Consider the following 8693-nt stretch of genomic DNA (forward strand, 5'->3'; position numbering starts at 1 on the left):
TAGGAGTATTTAAAACAAGAAAATGATAAGGGTGCCCATACTTATGCACCTGTCAAATTTTGTTTGAATGCAGATTGCACATTTTCTGTTAGTACAATAACCCTCATTTCAAGGCAGAAACATTACTGTGTCCAACAGTTATTACATATATCAAACTGAAATAGCTGTTGCAAAAACACCAATTTTTATAAAACATTAAGCTTAAGATTAATAGGGGTGCCCAAACTTTTTCATATAACTGTATGTTAAAGAACATACTTTCCAGGGTAATGACTTGTATATAAGGCAATATAAATAACCAAAAACAAAAATGCTCCTCCACACCTTGGGCTATGTTCGCATGTAGTGTTTTTGATGCATTTTTGCACTTTTGCATTGCTTTTAACCAAGACAAATGCATTCACTCGGAAATGTAATTTTAACATATTACAATCTTATCTGGCCATGTGGTGTGTGACACATCATTAGACACATGCATGCAGTGCTGAAAAGACATGGGAACAGCATGGGGAAGACCCCTGGAAGCATCTCTGACTCCAAGGTCACTGGCTAAAATTGTGCCCATCATAAGTGATCCTTGGCGCATGCGACGATGCCTCCTGCCATGCACCTGTTGTTGCACACTTGCAACAATCAACGTCCACGTCCTTGCCCCAGCGCAGCGCTAAGTTGACCCTACCTTGTTCCTTGGAATGCAAGCTCAAGTATGCAGCCAGCCACCCACCCACAGGCCGCAATAGTAAACTGCCACATTTCGGGGCAGCTGCTTGCACTTGAAATGTGGCATTTTAGGCTCGTGGAGGCGGAAGCTGTCCACAACCTCATGGCGACGGCGACCGGGTGTCCATACTCGGTCCCCAGCCACCATTATTTCTCCCGGTGTTGTCTCCGCTTTCCACAAGCACGGGTCCCACAACATTACCCGTGCCCTGCCCAGTGCACTTACTGGGAAGGACCGCCTAACCACAAACACGTGGACAGGTGAATGTGGCCAGGGACTGTACAGAGCCAGTCCACATTAAAAATGCAGCCATAGAGTGTTTTCTTAGCCAGGGTTGCTTCTAGGCAGGGTTGAACGGGCCCACCAGAGAATCCTCGGGTGGGCCTTGGCTTCTCCATCAGGAGAGTTCATGATAGCAAAAACTTTACAGCTGCTATGGGGCTCTTGAGCGGGGTATAAAAGTAAGCCCTCGGAATCAAATCCTCTGGTGGGCCCAATGTTTTTCAGTCTGAAACTGCTTCTCAGTGGGAGTTGTATTTCACCACAGTCATATTCTTTAGCTCGATGAAAGGACTAGCATAGAGGGAAACCGTATCTACTCCGGCTGTTTTTTCTCCACTACCAGGTTCCGCCCATTGTCACACACGACCATGCCAGGCTGTATGTTCATCGGTGAGAGCCACAGATCAGGCTTCTGTGTTACAGCTTTCAACAGCTCTGCAGCAGTGGGCGGTTTGTCACCAAAGCATTAAGCATGTTATCTTCAGCACAGCCTGTTGCCGCTTGGCCAAGGCAGTGCTTCAGTGCTTTCAGCATGTGACTGATGTGGTCATTTCGGAGATGGAGGCCAAACTGGAGGAGGAGGTGCAGGAGCTGAACAATGTGATTACATTGAGGTTACATTGGCGAGTCTGGTTTTTATACTAAAGAAAGATCCTACTGTGTTTTTATTTTTTTTATTTTTTACACTATTTGTTAAGACAAATGTATTCACCGGAAAATGTCATTTACAACCTTATCTGGCCATGTGGTGTGTGACACATCATCAGACACATCCTGTTTCATTTATGATGGAAGGACTCCGAAAGTCACAAAGCCTATTTTATAGGGCCATCAGGCGGCCCTTACTATTCTTAAAGGGCCAGTATTCGGCCCTCGTTATTGTAACAGAGCCATCAGCTGTCTATGCTTTGTTGTTCCCATTATTAACTAGATGGTCTCCTATACTGTTATTGCGTATGCAGTGACTGCAAGGGCTGCCAAAAATTTGGAGGAACTCCAATGCCCCTTGCAAGAGACGTAAAGGTCAGAGAGCCTCCTAAAAACAATGTTCCCATTATAAGGAAGTGGGTCTCCCATAGTGTTTGCCTATGCAGTGAATGCAAAAGCTGGCAAAAATTTGGAGGCACTCCAATGCCCCTTGGAAGAGACGTAGAGGGCCTCTTGAAAAAATGTTCCCATTATTAGGAACCGGGTCTCCCATAGTGTTTTCCTATGCAGTGAATGTTAAAGCTGCCAAAAATTTGTACGCCACCCAATACCCATTTGAAGAGACATAGAGGAGGGTCTCAGTAAAAAAAATGTTCCCATTATAAAGGAGCGGGTCTCCTATAGTGGTAATGCCCATGTTGTGACTGCAAGAGCTGCCAAAATTTGGGAGAAACACCACTAACAATTGTAAGGCGGCGGTGTTCACACCATGCAGTAACTGAGGCAGTGACCCAAGCAAGTCCAACATAAACAGCTTTTATTCAGCAACTCACGGGTAAACAGAAAGTCCCCCGGTTCGCAGCCGGGTTAACATGAGTCCATAAACAACGGTTGCCGGGGACAACGGCCACACCGGGCCACTCAGAGCCTGACAGGTGCAGAGCCTTCCTAGGCGGTGGTTCAGCCACGCTCAATCCTGCTGAGCTTTCCTGCTGTGCTCCTAGCAGGTTGCAACATAGAACACCACTAATCCTTAGTGCAGGGATTTTAAAGGACCTGTGGCAAGAGCCACTGGAAAACCCAGGTTGGAGGGAGGAGGCCGCCCCACTGCCTCCTGTGACCTCTTCCAAGAAATGAAGGCCCTGCCAGGTTTTACTTAATCTGCCTTAGCCAGGTAGTCTGACCAGGTCATTGCTCACCTTCATTCCTGCATTGCAGCCGCAGCTGTGTCTGTGACTGCAATGCACTCCAATGGATTTAATAGGTCTTTGTACACATTCTGGGGGATATATAACTTCCCTCATATATGATTCCGGTCACTGCCTCACACAATTTAAAGGCACATAGAGCTGGGCCACAGTAACGACATATTTCCATTAGAAAGGAGAGGGTCTTCTATACAGTTATAGGGTATGCAGTGAGGCCAACGGCTGACAAAATTTAGAAAAAATTCCACTAACAATTTAAAGACACATAGAGGTGGGCCTCAGTAACAACATATTCCCATTAGAAAGGAGAGGATCTCCCATACTGTTTGCCTATGAAGTGAATGCAACGGCTGCCAAAAATATGGAGGAACTCCAATGCCCCTTGCAAGAGAAGTAGTGGTAGGAGGGCCTCGTGAAAAGAATGTTCCCATTATTAGGAAGTGGGTCTCCCATACTGTTCACTTATGCAGTGAAGCAACGGCTGCCAAAAATTTGGAGTAACTCCAATGCCCCTTGCAAGAGACGTAGAGGTTGGAGGGCCTCCTGAAAAAAATGATCCCATTATTAGGAAGTGGGTCTCCCATACTGTTTGCCTATGCAGTGAAGCAACGGCTGCCAAAAATTTGGAGGAACTCCAATGCCCCTTGCAAGAGACGTTGATATGTTGATATGGTGCATATGTTGGTGATATGATGGTGGAGGATGAGGGTGCGGAGAAGGAGGAGGACAAGAGCAAATAGACAAAATCAGGAAGCGTATACCCATGTCTGGGTGTGAGACAGAGGTGCATGGGAATAGAGTTAGACCTCCCCCAAAAAAAACACTGTATTTGAATTTATGTTACCCTGCTATCATTCGGTGGTGTTGAGAAGTCAGGCCCAATTCAGCCCTTGTTCATTTTTATAACAGTCAGTCTGTCAGCATTTTCAGTTGACAGGCAGATGCACCTATCGGTTATAATTCCACCGGTGGCACTAAAAACCCGCTCTGACAAACCGCTAGTGGCAGGGCAGGCTAGGACCTCCAAGGCGTAGAGCTCCAGTTCATGCCACGTGTCCAGCTTGCATACCCAATAATTATAAGGCACAGAGGAATCAGGGAGGACGTTGGTATGGTCAGCAAGGTACTCCCTCACCGTCTTCCAAAACTTTTTCCTCTTTGGGAGAGTACCCTGTGCCTCAGGGCCTGTGCGATGGGAGGGTCTGAGAAAACTGTCCCAGAACTTTGACAGTTTTCCCCTGCCTCTGCTCGATTGCATTTGTGTCTCTCTTGCCTGTACTCCTTGGTTGTCCAACGAACTGTGACCTCTGCCGCCAGCGGTATCAGATGGGAATTTTTTAAATAATTCCGCAACAAGGGCCTTCTTGTATTGCCCCATTTTATTAGGCCTGTCCTGCATGTGAAAAAGAGACAGAAAGTTCTCCTTGTAGCATGGTTCTAGAAATGTCACCAACCAGTAATGACTGTCACCCAAAATTTGGACAACGCGAGGGTCACAGGAAAGGCACCGTAACATAAACTCAGTGTTAGAATCTATGTTGTTTTACTATCGGCCATCTTGTTGTGGTTTGCTGGCTTCTAGTCTTTTCCTCTGGTGCTGTGTTTCTTGGTCACGTGATCGCTGCACCCTTTATTACTCAGCACCTGGCTCTCATTCCCCGCTGGACATCAGTGTTGTAACGCTCGTGCTCTGGCTGAGTAGCCTTGTTTAGTTCTTATTGCTATCCTGGAACTTCTTGTTCCACCAGTTTTGTTTCCTTTAATATTCGTTTCTGCAACTAACTTTTCTGTTAAGAGGTCTCCTGCTTTTGCTCCCAGTCCTTAGATCTTTTAGGGACCCCTTTCCCCTTCCTACAGGTCTTCGTTTCAGTTCAGTGCAGGAGTTTCGGTGGGGCTATTCATAAGGAATAGGGCACCCACCCCAGGGTAGGGTAAAGCTGAGTCTCAGTGCAGGGACAGCTTTTCCCTCCTGTTCCTTAATTCTAAGTTGCAGAACATAACAGTATGTCCAGCTGCGTTTAAAAAAAAAAAGGGTTTTCTTTTGCTTTTTTTTTTGCTTCTCCTCTCCTATTCCTGGATTTTCTTAAAACCAAGCAATGTGAACTGAGGTCTAAGATGGTACACATGCAAGAAATAGGAGCATGTTCACACTAGCAAAAAGAAGCAAAACCTACAAAAGACAAAAAATATATCTCATACCCTACCATCATTATATATAAATGTAAAGCAAAGTTGCATATTAAATATAGGGTACTTAGTGAACTATTTTTGATAAAAAAAAATAAAAGTATACAAGCCATCCTACCAGCGGCAAGGTGACCCTAAATTGGGACGGTACCTACACTGTCTATATTAAAAACCTTACTGTATATCAAAGTTGAAGTAATGCATATAAAAGGGTAGACAAATAGGACCGGGTCCCAACTTCAGACCACCTAGGCCCGTGGTAAGCTACATATATACTAATCAGCTCAACAAAGGGGATGCCACACCCTTAGTTTGCACAGAATGCAAACAAGACAAAAAAACAAGCAATGTGAACTGAGGTCTAAGATGGTACACATGCAAGAAATAGGAGCATGTTCACACTAGCAAAAAGAAGCAAAACCTACAAAAGACAAAAAATATATCTCATACCCTACCATCATTATATATAAATGTAAAGCAAAGTTGCATATTAAATATAGGGTACTTAGTGAACTATTTTTGATCAAAAAAAGTATACAAGCCGTCCCACCAGCGGCAAGGTGACCCTAAATTGGGACGGTACCTACACTGTCTATATTAAAAACCTTACTGTATATCAAAGTTGAAGTAATGCATATAAAAGGGTAGACAAATAGGACCGGGTCCCAACTTCAGACCACCTAGGCCCGTGGTAAGCAACATATATACTAATCAGCTCAACAAAGGGGATGCCACACCCTTAATTTGCACAGAATGCAAACAAGACAAAAAAACCAAGCAATGTGAACTGAGGTCTAAGATGGTACACATGCAAGAAATAGGAGCATGTTCCCACTAGCAAAAAGAAGCAAAACCTACAAAAGACAAAAAATATATCTCATACCCTACCATCATTGTATATAAATGTAAAGCAAAGTTGTATATTAAATATAGGGTACTTAGTGAACTATTTTTGATCAAAAAAAGTATACAAGCCGTCCCACCAGCGGCAAGGTGACCCTAAATTGGGACGGTACCTACACTGTCTATATTAAAAACCTTACTGTATATAAAAGTTGAAGTAATGCATATAAAAGGGTAGACAAATAGGACCGGGTCCCAACTTCAGGCCACCTAGGCCCGTGGTAAGCTAGTAACATAGTTTGTAAAGCCGAATAAAGACTTGCGTCCATCAAGTTCGACCTGTTAGTTCTGTAATTGCTAAAGTTGATCCAGAGGAGGGCAAAAACCCCAAATGATTTAGCCAATCTTCACCTGAGGAAAAATTCCCTCCCAACTCTGAAACCAGCAGTCAGAATAAATCCCTGTATCAACCTACTATTTTATTTTATTTTTAAGTATATGCTGAAATCTGCCTGGTATCTAGAAATGCATCCAGTCCCCGCTTGAACTGGTGTAGTGAATCTGACATTACCATCTTCTCACTCAGTGAATTCCATATTCTCACTGCTCTTACCGTAAAGAACCCCTTCCTATGCTGGTGCTGAAACCTTTTCTCTTCCAGTCTTAGTGAATGCCCTCTTGTTACCGTAATATCCCTCCTTTTGAACAAATCCCGGGCAAGATCTCTATACTGTCCCCTAACATATTTGTACACATTTATTATGTCCCCCCTCAACCTTCTCTTTTCCAGGCTGAATAGTCCTAGTTTTGCCAACCTCTCTGGGTATTGCAGTCCCTCCATTCCCTTTATTAATTTTGTTGCCCTCCTTTGTACCTTTTCAAGCTCATTTATATCCTTTCTATATATTGGGGCCCATAACTGAGCACAGTATTCCAAGTGTGGTCTGACCAGTGCTTTGTACAGTGGAAGAACAATGTTCTCATCCTTTGTAGCTATACCTCTTCTGATACATCCCATTACCCTGTTTGCCCTTACAGCAGCGGCCTGACTTTGGGCACTCCAATTTAGTTTGCTATCAATCAAGATGCCCAAGTCCTTCTCCATCTCTGAATTCCCCAATGATTTCCCATTCAGTGAGTACTGGTGACTTCCATTTTTCCTTCCCATATGTATGACCTTACATTTCTCCTCGTTAAACCTCATTTGCCATTTAATGCTCCACATACCCAGCTTATCCAAATCCCTCTGTAGGTCTGCACTGTCCTCTTTTGTATTAATTGTTTTACATAACTTTGTGTCATCTGCAAATATTGATATTTTACTATTTATCCCGTTGACTATGTCGTTAATAAAGATATTAAATAACATTGGGCCTAGTACAGACCCCTGTGGTACCCCACTAGTGACGGTTACCCAATCTGAGTATATTCCATTTATAACCACCCTCTGCCTTCTATCCTTTAGCCAGTTAGCTACCCACTTGCAGACATTTTCCCCCAGCCCCATCATTCTCATTTTGTATACCAACCTATTATGTGGCACGCTATCGAACGCTTTTGAGAAGTCGAGATACACGACATCCACTGGTTCCCATTGATCTAATCGAGAGCTAACCTCCTCGTAGAAGTCAATCAGGTTTGTTTGGCAGGAGCGATTCCTCATGAATCCATGTTGGTTCGGGATTAAAAGATTATTAGCATCAAGATGCTCCGTAATTGCCTCTTTAATGAAGCTTTCAAAAATTTTGCCCACAACGGACGTCAGACTCACCGGCCGATAGTTTCCGGCGTCACTTTTCGCTCCCTTTTTGAATATTGGCACTACATTCGCCTGTCGCCACTCAAGTGGCACAGACCCAGTCTCAACAGAGTCCTTAAATATAAGATATAACGGTCTGTCTATCACATTACTTAGTTCCCTTAGTACCCGTGGGTGTATGCCATCAGGTCCTGGTGATTTGTTTATTTTAATGTTACTGAGGCGTTTCTGTACCCCAGCTTGGGTTAGATTTGTCATACTTAGTGGAGGATTAAGCTTGTCACTTCTCATTTCTCCTGTTAGTTCTATTTCCTTTGTGAAAGTTGTCGAAAAAAAATTATTTAATAGATTAGCTTTATCCTCATCTTTCTCTATGATTTTGCCTTCCTCACTTTTTATCGGTCCAATATTATCCGATTTAATCCGTTTACTATTTATATACGTAAAGAACAGTTTGGGATTTGATCTACTTTCCCTAGCAATACGTTTCTCTGTTTCCTCCTTCGCAATTTTTATTTGTTTTTTACAGGTTCTCGTTTTTTCCTTGTAACACATTAGTGCCTCCTCACTGTTTTCCTGTTTTAATCTCTTGAATGCCTCTTTTTTGCTATTTAACGCCCCTTTTACGTTCTTGTTCAACCATATTGGTTTCCTCTTATTTCTGGCCCTTTTATTCCCATACGGTATATACCTCTCGCACTGAGTATTCAGAATTCTTTTGAAGGTTTCCCATTTACTATTCGTATTCCATTAAGTACTTTGTCCCAGTCAATAAGTTGAAGGTTTTCTATCAGCTGATCAAACTTCGCCCTCCTAAAGTTTAATGTTTTTGTTGTTCCCTTATTGATAACCCTACTGAAGGGCATTTTGAAGTCGATAATATTATGATCGCTATTACCTAGGTGCCCCCCTATCTGTACCTCAGTTATTCTATCAGGCCTATTAGTCAATATTAAGTCCAACACGGCCTTCCCTCTCGTTGGTTCCTGCACTAGTTGGGAGAGATAATTATCCTTAATATTTGTCAAGAATCTTTTTCCTTTCT

Source organism: Phyllobates terribilis, unplaced genomic scaffold (genome assembly GCF_046119375.1).
Source record: "Phyllobates terribilis strain yellow unplaced genomic scaffold, ASM4611937v1 Scaffold_9__5_contigs__length_417890890, whole genome shotgun sequence".
Lineage (NCBI taxonomy): Eukaryota > Metazoa > Chordata > Amphibia > Anura > Dendrobatidae > Phyllobates > Phyllobates terribilis.